The sequence below is a fragment of the Typopeltis vanoorti genome, chromosome 8, assembly GCF_054136105.1.
Source record: "Typopeltis vanoorti isolate ZY-2024b chromosome 8, IOZ_Tvanoo_1.0, whole genome shotgun sequence".
Taxonomy (NCBI): domain Eukaryota; kingdom Metazoa; phylum Arthropoda; class Arachnida; order Uropygi; family Thelyphonidae; genus Typopeltis; species Typopeltis vanoorti.
This window is the reverse complement of record NC_143556.1, coordinates 125631046-125644311: the sequence shown is the minus strand read 5'-3', so window position 1 is coordinate 125644311 and position 13266 is coordinate 125631046.

The window sequence follows — 13266 nt, the reverse complement described above, 5'->3', positions numbered from 1 at the left end:
ATGTCAACAATTATTGCATCCATTACCACTCTGTTCGTGTGTGTTGTTTTTTGGCAATGCATGCAGAAATTTCTCCCATCGTACTGAGCAAGTCAGGACGAACTTCTGCTTAGATCTCTTCATTTTAGTTGCGTCATATGAACGACTTTAAACTGTTTCACAGAGAAACTGAAATTAAATCTGTAAGTCATGCTCACGAACCGCAGCTTATCTCAGTAGGAGTAGAACACGCAAAGTTGCATGCGAAACTAGAAGCTAAACAGTCTAGTACGCCTGTGCACATGAAGTGCTGTAGCTAAGTTTGTACCAATCGATGGTGAATATGAAACTCGAATAATCAGGAAAGAATTCGAGGGACTTATCACTTTCAACACAGAGCTTAATTTTGCCACTTCAATACAGGTACTGGAGAGTGAAATGGAAACTCCAAGTAAAGTGGCTTCCTGAAATCCTGATACCTACTTGTGCAGTTCAGGTAGTATCAATTCATTGTGGCCTTAGAAGATTCGGGAACGATATGGAACTGTTGACGTTACAGGATGAACTAAACTTCCATCAGGAAGTTGGAAGTATAGCTCATCCTTATTACGCTTTAGGACTGGAACACTCATGGATGAAAATATGGTTCGTCTGGATCTTACAGAAAGTGCCCACACGATTGCTTTCCGGTTCAGAGCAGTATTACCTTTAGTTTCAGCAGAGCAAATGCAGCAGGAGTGCACATGATAGTTTATAACGGAAACATGGTGCGTTGCACATCTTATCTTCTAATAGAAGAAGAGAATCAAAACCATGGTCTGAGATCATTCTCGAGCCATCCGAACCTTCCACTGTTGGCATGAAACTTGGTTTTGGCAACTACACTAGTCCATTCAGATGTTAAAGCAATAACATCTCATTGAACTTTTAGACCTTTTGAATTTTGTTACAATTTTGTTTCTCACTTAAATAACAACAATGATAATTTCGAAAAAAAAATGATAATGAAAGAATGTTTGTTTGATTTTTCAAGTTCGGTTTTCAGGTGTTAATGTAACGTTGATCGGCAAATTGAAACAGTTTTTTTTTTTGCAACAAATTTAGAGGTGCAGCATACATCGTTCAAGGATATTTTACCAATATGTACAATTTTCATACGTTTTTAAAATATTTTGCGGCGAATTATTCGATAATAATATTAAATTTTTAAATTAGACATGTAGCTGCTGAATTGTAATTTATATTGTACTATCCATCTAGCGCTGGTTTACCGATGAAAACAAACTTTGCTCTAACTTCGAACTTGTTTCAGTCAAGGAATTATTAAATCAAGGAACTGTCCACGACACGGTACTTTTGTCAATTAAAACTGACGCGATGTCTAGCCAATGCCTGTTTTGAGGAAAACTCTTGCTAGCTCTATATGCGACTAGATAACTTTCATTTGAAGATTACCATAATAAGATTTCTTTCGTTATGACGAGAATCTAACCCAACTTATTTTCAGTCGAAAGGCACTTGTTCTAGAGCGTATTATGCCATATCTAAAAGTTTGACGCTGTGAAAGAAGCGCCAACTTTTGTATGCGCGTGAGGTTCGTGTAAAATGTTTACTGCGACAGATTACGCAAGCCGTAAAGGCTGCATACTTTCTCTAGGCGTGAAATAGTAAACCACTAAAAGATCACGTAACGGTTAATCTCCAACTAAATAATGCATCTGGGTTTTCAAGGAAAAATATCATACCAAATCTTCCAAAAAAAACCATACTCTTTCTAAACAGTGCCTCGTTGTTTAGTTCTTTCCGTACCATCTCCTTCCAGAGCATATGAGCATATGACACTTCAATGGCGATTAAAATTTCGCTGGCGAGTGAATAGGAGTCAAAAGGCGACAGTATTCAGATAAAAGGATTCATGAAGTTGCCAATAAATTAATATTGTACAGATTTGAATGAAAGACTGCTCTTTGGTTTCTTCAAAAGATGCACGCGAAAGGTACTTGCAAAAGAAACATCGTATTTACATGCACTTTGTACATTTTAACATTTTCTTACGCGGAAGAAACATTTATACTAAGTAATGCAGCATACATGCGCTTGAACTTTGGCTGTTGCGGGTTACAATTTTTTTCTCAGTGACAGCTATGTTTTGTTTTTTTTTTTAAATCATAGAACAACCGTTAGCCTTATGATCTGGTATACCACTTGCCTCAATGAGTGATCTTTTGGGGTAAGGGCACTTTAAAATTCTATAAAGTACATGGAAATGTACCTTTTTTATTTTTAATTCCTGTTTATAAAATCTTTCACTCGCGGAATATTCCGAGTATATGATACACGTAAAACTCCTGTAAACAACTTCTTTTATTAATAACCACTATGGTGCTAGGATCTTCTCCTTCTGCATTTAACTGAAGTTAAACTGTAAAAACAGTTTAACTTCAGTGAGCATTTCTACAAAGTGTTGAGTGACCCCCCCCCCCCCAAGTAATCGAAGATTAATAATCAGGAGCTGAATGCATAATAGTGTTGCCTACATCACTGCATATCATTTGCGATAATCTGTACACACTGAGCAGTGTTTTATTTTGGCGGGTTATCTGTCTGTGCAAGCTTGCAACATCGCCCTGAGCAACGTTTCCCCAAAGCAGCAGCGTGTGGCTGCACTTGACAGTATCGACTAGTGGATGAACACTGCAGAATGAAGTTGCCGATGTTGTAACCGTCAACCCTTGACATGGCTTGCTGAAACGTAAAGAAAAGCGAGAGAAACGGAGGAGATAAACAGCTGCAGGTGTTGAAATATGATATAGGTTGTTTCAACTGTTTAAATTTTCAGCATTATTCATTTTAATAACACTAATAAAAAAAAGTGGAAACCCTTGATTATGTTTTGAAATAAGAATTAAAATTCATAAGAGTTAATGGAAAAGTTGTTTCAAGTATTTGTCTTTGCTTTGTTGGATTCGTACCTTAAGAAGAATTAGTGGCCATTTGAATTCACACGTGAGGTAAATGGGAGATTTCACAAGTATACAATTATTTTTGAATATCCGCATGAAATTGATCTTTGATGCATAAGATGCTCTCCTCATGCTGAAAATGCCATCCCCTGAGGTTCTTTTCTTGATTTAAAAGATCAAGGTCGCACGCGAGCAGCGCAGATGCTTCAACGTTTCGCATTGCCATCGGATCAGATTTCACTTTGCAGGTTCTTAATCGTGGATTCGTGTATTGCTCTGTGATTGGTTGATGCTAGAAAATGGCGCTAAGCATTTTGGGTTCCTAGCTCCTCTAACACTATATGGACCCAAAATGCTTAGCGCCGTTGTCTAGCATCAATCAATCACAGAACCAACTGTTTCTCCTTATAGAATAGAATGCCGGAATATATTTATTCTTGGTTACACATGATGGCAAATATTTTTCGAAATCATATCTAAGAATGAGGAAGTTGTAATTTCATCTGAATGTTCAGATTTTCACAAACGGAGTGGAGAAGTTATACAAACATACTAGTGTTGACGTCTGCATGGTGTTACTATACTCTTGAATTGCAGGTATTATTTGTGTTTTAGAGTGGTTATTGCTTCGTCAAACCGCATACTCTTTACCCTAATTATTTTTCACTTTATTACATTATTAAATAGTACTAATAAGTTCAAAGTTGCTTTGTTTGTCTAGATTATGCCCAAACAATTGTCAGGTTCAAGAGATGCAATTATAGTGACGAGACAGGTTAATTGGCCTCCTGCTGGATCATTTAATTGCTATTCTACCAATAAACGTGAAACTTGCCATCATGGCAGCATCGTGTGCATCTAAGAATACGAGGTTTAATACATTGTCTTCTCAGTCTGGTTGAGTTATAAAATTTTGAAGTAAAACCTCCATCCAAACAGGAAATCGGCTCTGACCGACTAACTACAAACCAGGAAATGATTTCACGAGAATCAAATGCATGAAATGCATGTATTAGTAATCTAATAATTAATTGTTCAGTTATTTGAGTTAATATGAATTAATTCCAGTAGTATTAAGATTAGGTTGAAGGTTTCGGCAGCTATAGGAAATTCTCTTAGACAATTTTTCACTGATTCCCAAATTAGTTTATTTTATTTTTTATGCAGTCGCACTGTTTTTTTCTACAGAAAGAAATTCGAGATTTTAATTCACTGAATTAGAAAACGTAGTGCAAAAAGAATACATATTTATTATAGTACTTTATTATAAATTTCTGACAGAAATCTTTATATGAATGGAGAGGAAAAATGTTCGGCTGGATGGAAACCAAGTATGCATTGCCTCCGATTACCTTTCGATTGTTCTTAAAATGATGTTCTTTCAAAATGCTGTGTTATAGCATTCGAATGTGCAATATGCGGATTATTTTTATAATTGAGAATCCTGAAACGGATTTTATAACGTACTCCTCTATTATAATTTTGTGACAACAGTCTTTGTTGTCAATATTTACATGTATTTGTTCATGTGAATAGTTGTTTCAGCATCTCTCTGTTACGTTGTACCAAGTTTTGAATAATTGTGATGGATTAGTTATTATGTACTGCTAAATACATCCAGCGTAATCTCCAGGATTCTCGAACTAAATTTCATGAATAAAATGCAATAAGAAGACCACAACTATGAAAATAAGCAGAAATACATCAACTGCATTCCAAATGAAGGACTTATAGAACAAGTAAAATATTTCAGTTATTTAGGTACAGTTTTTAGTGAAGATGGCAAATTTAAATTTGAAAATAGTCAACAGAATAAGCAAATAAGCCAGTTGAATAAATTTTTATGGGATAAAAGAAAAATTAGGCAAACCACCAAACTAGCAGTATACAAGACCGTGTTCGAACAAGTTTTAAGTTATGGATATGAGAGTTGAGTTAAAAATAAAGTGCTTGATCAAAGACTAGAGACCACAAATATGTGAGTTCTGAGAAAAACTTAAAGGGGCAAAAAGATGGTATCAATGGCATATTAAGATGAAGATATTAGAAAGGCAGTTGACACTGTTAGCATTCAAGAATGTTCCAACAGAGCTAATCTATGATGGTCTCGTCACTTAAATAGAATGGGTGAAGAAAGTTAGCAAAACAGTCAGAAGTGCATTAGAAGCACAAAATGTTAGATATGACGATACTGGGATAAATACTTTGAAAGAAAATTGTTGCTACGAGATTAATAAAATAAACTTAATCATGTAGTGCTGTCGTAGTAGCCTGAACACCCTTCGAGGGTACCTCAGAAATCGATGGTTATTGTAAATTCTGGAAAAGTGTGAGCCTGAATTTTCTGATTTACATTGCAGTTTGAAATTTTACTGAGTAGGAAAAGAGTGTTTTACATTCCAACGGTTTCCTTCCCCAATCGGTCGTAATGATGGATTAGCATTTCTCCAGAAGCGATGAATATCAGTAGGGCTAGACCATCCATGCGATATGGCTCAAAAATATGTTAGTCCTTCCAATGTATCGGTATCGCGTTGCATTCTTTTGCGTAGTTTGAGAATCCTCTTTAGTAGTTACGTCAGTAATAATGGATGACTGACTGATCATTCTTCACTGGTGATACTTGTTCAGCAGTTTTGAACCACCGGTATATCCCTTCGCTGTGGCTGCCGCTCAGTAGGGCTTCGATGAATTTTCACACTTGATCACCTTTAGTCCACAATATCGAAATGCTGCGTAATGTACTTTTTAATTGAATATCGTTAGCAGATCTGCCATATTCAGCGGCAAACTGATTAACTAAGGTAATTAACGTATCATAATTAAAAGTGTAAGTTTTTTTTTTTTGTTTACGTTTGTCCGACCATACAGAAGTAGGATATCAATTAATAATCATTCTGGATATTTTTTTCCCTGACTTTCCTATTTATGTGTTGTAATTGAACCGAAAAGTAATGATAATTTAGTTTTGATATTGTTCAACTCTTGCCTAGAAAAGTTTTTCGATCTGGTGTCATAATGAAACGTCTAAAATTCATCGATTTCTCATCCTATTTGTATAATGATTTTTATGTTGCTCCCACCCACGACAGGTTATTTGTAAACCCATAATACATTTTGTAACATAGGTGGAATAGGGATTTTTCCCCCATTTTTAATGCGTAGTTTGAGAAGGAAAAGAAGAAAATATATATTTTTGTATTTTTAATTTACTTTTTATATTGTCCCCAAACCCTGATTTAGAGATCAAACTTGAAACGTTTTCAAGTCGCTTCAGGCCTCCAGTAAACGGGGCGATGAAATTCATCTCCCACTTAAACTGAGCATTACTAAAAATGAATAACATTTTGAAATTGATATTCGTTTATGGTTATATGCAGTAAACGTAGAGCGTATAAAATAATGTGCACAATACAACTTATCCATGATTCAGTTAAATTCCTTATTTTTTTACAGAAAAAGGTTGAACAAACGACGTTTTTACATGACATGGTTTGAAAAATTAAAAAATATTAAAACAACGAGAGATAAGAAAGCTTTCCATGAGGAACAACAGGGAAAATTGATATAATCTGTAACACTGGAACTGATAGCAGTCTCTTTATTCATTGTTTAAATGAATAAAGAGACTGCTGAGGAAATAATAGATCGCTAATCTGAACGGTCGTGTGAAACAGTAAAATTAAACTACTGGAAATCCAATATTTAGGACGCAACTAAAGAAAACATCAATATGAAATCTGTCATTAGCATTGATATTAAATGGAGATAAAGCAGCTTGCGAGACAAAAGTATGACCAGAAATGTCACATATTGCTAATGAGCTTGAATATTGCACATAGTCAAGAGATCAGATCCTTAATTAACTATGGTTAGTAATGCGATTGCATTTAGTGTAATTTTTCGAGTTCTCAATTCAAGAATGAGAAAAATTGTAAATTAATTTACTAAATCATTCTCTCTTACCCTCTGAAAAAAAATTGCTGGCCTTGGAAGCATGCAGATTGCCATATGGGAGCCACTGTCCTAGTACATTTCTAGGAGGTCTTGCTAAATTCAGTAAGACCACATCAATTACTTGCTGACTCACTTTTAATTAGAATCACCTGAAAAATTTTAGTACGCTGCTGTTAATCAAAAATCACGAAACCGACAAACCATTATTATAAAGATGCGATACTGCCTTTCTTTTCCCATATCTTAATGGTACAGTCGCATCCCGAAAAATTCAACAGGGAAATTGCTAGAAATGTGTGTATCATAAATTAATGCCATTTTTGGTAAGTTTGGTGCTAAGTGTTTCTAGCACTTGGGACAAATAAGAAATTGGTAACTTTCAATTTTCATACCTGTGCCGTATATCTTCATTTAATAATCGCCAATGTGATGCATTTTTCAGGTTTACTTTCGAATGAGCAGAGCTTACAAATCAGAGGATTTTGGTTATAATTAAAGAACCCTCCTACCTTGTGAAATAAAGTAACTTGATAATGCTCTCAGTACTAAATTGAACTCGGCTTTCTGTTCGACGAGTTTTATTCATATGATTCTCAGATTAGTCTTTAGTGATGTGGTTTTATGATTCTCTTCCCTCCCCTACTCGTTAGTTACGAATGTTGTTCGTTGAATTTCCCGCAATTCAACGAACAACATTTTAGTTGTTCGTTGAATTATTGGGCTTCAAAACAATATTTTTGTTTTGAGGCCCAATAAATAGAGAGAATCATATGATTCTCTAATAAGGCATTGTTTACAAACAAAGGTGATCGTATTAGAACATATTAGGATTTGCCTACCATTCTCTTAGTATCGAGGTTTTATAATTTGATAAATTTTCTCATAGTTCTTTATTAAAATACACTAACAAATTTTTAATTTTTGTTCATACTGGAAAATTTCATCTGATATTAGATGAAGCTTTGTAATACCGTTACTTTGCTGTGTTATTTCCAGACTCAAACATGAAGTGAAACTTGACTCAGAGTTTCTACTAAAACTACAGGAATACCCTTCAGATGTTTATCAAGCATAGTTTAGAAAATTGTCTTCATCTTGCTATCTGTGTATAGTATTTGGACAGCTTGATGCAAGCACACTAAAACATGTCAGTAAATCTGATATTTCTGAAATCAAGTAGGTTCAATGAAAGTTTCATTATTCTTGAGACTTTGTTGGACGAGATATGCATGAATGTATTTCGACCTTAGGAATAAATGTCATCTGTATAGTGTGAAACAAGCGAAGGACATATGTGAAAGCTATACATTTTTCACCATGTATGTATGAAACAGTATGTCCATGTTAACATTTCCGTAGCTGTTGCCCTGATACATTTCGACGTTTCTCGAACAGAAAACTACATAGAAACTGCAATGCAAATAAATAATTTGCTGACTAAAATTATTTACAAGCCGACGTTTCTCTAGTAACTTCACAAATTCTACTTTAAATCGTAGACTATTCCTGGAATCGACCAAATTTCTACAGAAACTGAGTAAATGTGACACAACCGATAGTATGATGCTGCATAGATATCCATGTTGTTCAGGTTATTTCGTTTCCTATCATCACTAAAAGTGTATTGTTAAAGTACCTTTTGATAATGCTATTACCATCAGTTTGTAAATAATTAATTTTAGTCAGTAAATTTATTTCTATTCGAGTTTCTAAGTAGTTTTCTGTTTCAGGAACTTTGACATGAATCATGTATGAAGCACTTTTCCTTTTTTTTTTTTTTTCCTCGAAAGAACACCAGTAAGGAATACACTTCTGGGACACATTTTTAGGTTCTGTAGGGTGTTCTAGGTTTTGTTTTAATGGAATGCTTCATCAAATGTTACGGTAGTGATTCTCTGGTCATGTTCTGAAGTGCGTCACCGACTGACTACGCAAGAACCATTAGAGCCGATATTCGATCTGCTTTCACAATCGAGTTCGAAGTCAATTTTATCGATCAGCCATCTCATCACCATCAACACTAACGTGTTGAACTCAGTTAATGAAATATTTAGATTACTTCCAAAATAGGACAATAATTAATGAAAGAACTAAAGTACTTCTAAAACGGCCGAAATTTGAGTTTCTTCTTCAGGCATTTATGCATACGCTTACTTCGAAATATCGTCGTTTCTTAATGTCGCCTTAAAATGGAGCAATCATACAAAAATGGTGGAGACACAGTTGTAAAAAAATAGCAAAAGATAATAAAACTTCGTGAACACTGCTACAGTTGCACACTTCAACAAATTTCCAGTTTGTTAATCTTGTAGTTTACTATTTCATTTAAGAATAGTATCATGACTCATAATGTATAAAAAAAAATAAATCTCCGCAATTCAGATACGACAAAGATGTCATTATTTTAACTGTACGTAATCTAAAATTCCAATAGATAACAGAGCCACACAGAGCTTCTAATAATGCCAGTTAAGTAGTTGGTTCACAATTGCAGCCATCCGCCTGTCGTACTTGGTTCAGTTTGTTAGACATCAACTGCTTTTTATGAGACGATATGCGCATTGCTGCAGATAATAATTGAAGGATTAGCGGTTGAAATGAAGTTCATTACCAGTGTAATGAGAACAAAATCCTTCGGAGGAACGTAAATGTAACATCGCTATACGAAGGATATTAAGCAACTGAGGAAGGAAGTTGACTACAGTTGAAACGCGGTCGCTGATTGACATTTTAAATGATTTGTGGTGAAGCTATTACTGCTGCTATAGTAGTACTCCCCTTTAAGAAGGAGTTTGCATTCTCAACAATTAAGACACTTGCTAAACGCCATAATTAAATTATATCCCATTTTTAACTTGCAAATGAGCTCCTTCTCAATAATTGACTGTTTCTTTACTTGGAAGTTTTTAAAATTAAATTTTTTCATTAGCTAGGTAGGTAAAATAGCCAAGGGATAACGTGCCAAAATCACTTAAATAAGACCTGTAACCGTGTTCGTGGCATTTTTCTTTCTCCTTCTTTCCCCTTTATACTCTGCCATCCGTGTGATTCATATTTGGTCGAAAACATCAGTTGTTTTCGACCAAATATGAAGACACTTGCGAAGTAGCTATTTTTAGCTTAAAGGGGTCATCAACCTTGCCACTGCAAACCCACTTATTTTAATCAGAACAGGATGAATTTCTCAAGAAACAATTTAGCAACTTAAGAAATTACTTTTAAAGGTTGGTCAAAATTAATTGAATGGTGGATTTGAGGAGGTATTGTGGAGGAACGGGCCACATTTTTGTGGTATTTGTATCTGCTGTGAACGCTGAAACTTTGATCGGAGTACACGAAGTGGAATTCTGGAAATGATTCTTGTAATAAGTGAATCGGTAATTCGTTCATATAGCAATTTGTTATTACTGCAGATGATTCTTGATGAGAACAATTTAAAATGCAACGTAATTATGGCGTTATCGAATAATAAAGTCGCAATAAAAATAGTATTTTATAAAGGAAAATATTTAGGTATTACCTCATAATAATCGATAAAATGATGTGCAGAGAATCGCATTAACCATGTAGAAATGTTTTTAGCACACTCTTGATTACGTTTTCGTTTTATTAGTCATCTCCATTAAACTCAACCTTTGTCAGTATTAATAAAGCATATATGAAGATGACATGAGTGATCATTAAAAGATGACAGGCAGACCAAGCCATACAACAAATTTCTTTAAGTTGTCCCAGAAGTGAACGCAGTGGAAGAAAAGTCACTAACCCGAAATTTTTTCCAAAACTCTATAGTGATATTATTGCTGAAAAGTAAATATATGCAAGATCAGTAATGCATTAGTTTCGTTCTTCTCCCAAAGCAAAGCAGCTCAAATCTTTTAATTTTCGAAAACAGCTACGTTTAAATTTCTCACGTCTAGAACATAATCAGTTATAAAAACGTTTCGGCTGAAAATGAATTAGTTGGTCTCAAATAGAGGGATGGCGCAGGTTTTCAGCCGGAAATTAAGGCTATCATCCAGAAAAATTGGAAGGAAATCGAACACACACTTAACAGTACACCTGACTTAATGGCCTTAGTTACTTCCGTAATCCCAAACCTCTCATCTGTCTCGAAAACTCGAATTTTTATTCTTCCTCAAATGACAAACCGGAAGGAAAACACACGCAGTCTACGTATAACAGCAAAATTCTGGGAACAGAAATTAATCGCCAAAGTACAAAAACTTGACTATCTTAAACCTAAATTGCTTTTCCATAGCCAGTTTTTGAGGTAGTTTATGTCAAGATGAGATAAAATATGTGATCGTCACAGAGAAGACAAACTAATATACCAGATTCTTGGAACTAATAAAACATAAAAGTGCGTCATCCTAGATCCGGTTGCCAAAGCAGTGCATATCGAAGCCATAATCTAATCTGCATCCTGTAACCTTCATGCTGGTAATGCATGAATATGTTGCTCAAAAGCTTGCATTCAGTTCTCTCGTTTCACTTGTTTTCGAAGACAATTCTGAGAAAATAATCTGTTTTTTGTTTGTTAAAATACAATTGCTGATATTAAAGAATTCTGAAATTTTTGCTGTTATATAAGCGCACATTACAATCCTTCGCTTGGCGGTATTAACGCTAAAATTGACCTGGACTAGACGAATTTCCGTGAGATCAATTTTCGCCTCCATGACGAACATCGAGTGTTTCTCTTATTTCTTCTTTATGGAAAGCAGTTTTCTACTGCCTCTGTATATTTATAAGCTACTGAAAATTACTGGTTACTGAATCCGCAATTCGTAATTCTTGCGTCTACACAGATTCGTAATCCTTTCATGCATAACAGGCTTCAGAGGATTATGAATCCATTTGTACCGAAATCTTCCCAATATCATGCCCTAATTCCGTAGAATAAACGAAAGGCATGCTTCAACAATGAAAGAAGAAACCCTTTTAGAATGCTGCAGGAACCTCACGAATTATTCACTGTATGGCTTTAAACGGTGAGCAGTGAGATTACTTTGAGTATATTAAAAACACAATTTCTTCTAGTACTATGCTAACTAATAAGATAATGTAACTATTCGAGCTCAAGAACATTGAGGAGGAAATGAAAATTCAAATTCCTATTCAAAATACTTATCTGCGCGAAATTAGGTGGAATGGAAAAGTAGAAATCCAAATCGCATTACTTTTGGGTTACCGATGCTAATTTCTAAGGACATATCTTACATTGAAGGATGTAACGGACATTAGTCCTTTAAGAAAATTAGTCATGCATGTTTTAGTTTTCATTAAACTTTTGGTGTGTAATTGTAGATAGAAAGGAGAAGAACACTTAGCGCGGCAATTCGGATTATACTCGAAACCTGTAACGGAACAAAAAGGAAAGCGAATCACTGAAAAGATGAGAAATACGTCTAAGAAGTCAATTAAATGTTTTGTTTAACATTATATAATGAATTCATTCGAAAACAAGAATGAAATTTTGTTTAACATCTTTTTCAAATAATATTATTTGATAAAGATGTTTGTTCCAGTGTATAAATATCGGAATCCTTCGAATGTTTAAATTAATTAGAAAATCCCTGTTTGCCTGCGAAATTTTAAGGTGATAGCTAAAGACACTCCATTTTCATGCAATGAACAGCTGTCGAACAAATAGGCTCAACATGAGAGGAGTAAAATGTTATTCAACGCCAATAACAGTTAATTGGCACGTGCGGCGCATATGGAAAAAAAATTAAAGAAACCTTAATCAGTACAGTAACGAGGGTATGAAGCGCCTGTGGCAAGTGTCTAACTTGCGCCCCCAACCCAAAAATGACAAAAATTTTGAAAAATTAAAATGCTAAATTTTACTAAATGCAATATGTTAAATACTTACTATTAACCCCATCGAAATGAGTTGCAGTATGTTGCAGAATTTGTGTGGCTAAAGCGGCGTATTGCTGAAAATTAAAAATACAATATAAAATAGCGGACTTTTATATCTTTTTATTTTTTACGTTTTGCGCCCCAAACCTAGTTGCGCCCGTGGTGGGCGCCTCTTTCTCCACGCCCTCGTTACGGCACTGCAGTTAATGACTATATATACAGTATATATATAATACAATGAACTTTTAGCGCTCCCGAAACTGCGAGTGAATACATCAGATGCGCGCGTGCACATCTTTCATACCCTATAAAGTTGTTTTAGTATTTTGAGATCTGTTGTGGCCTTATATATAAAGAGGCGAGAAGTTCCAAAAGAAATTGGCAGATTTGAGAAATACTTTGCTTACGCCTTTATGTAAAATGAGAAGATTGTTTTAGTCATCGGTGGTATCTGAGAATTATCTGCAGTATTTATCAGTGGGATATGACTTCTTACCCT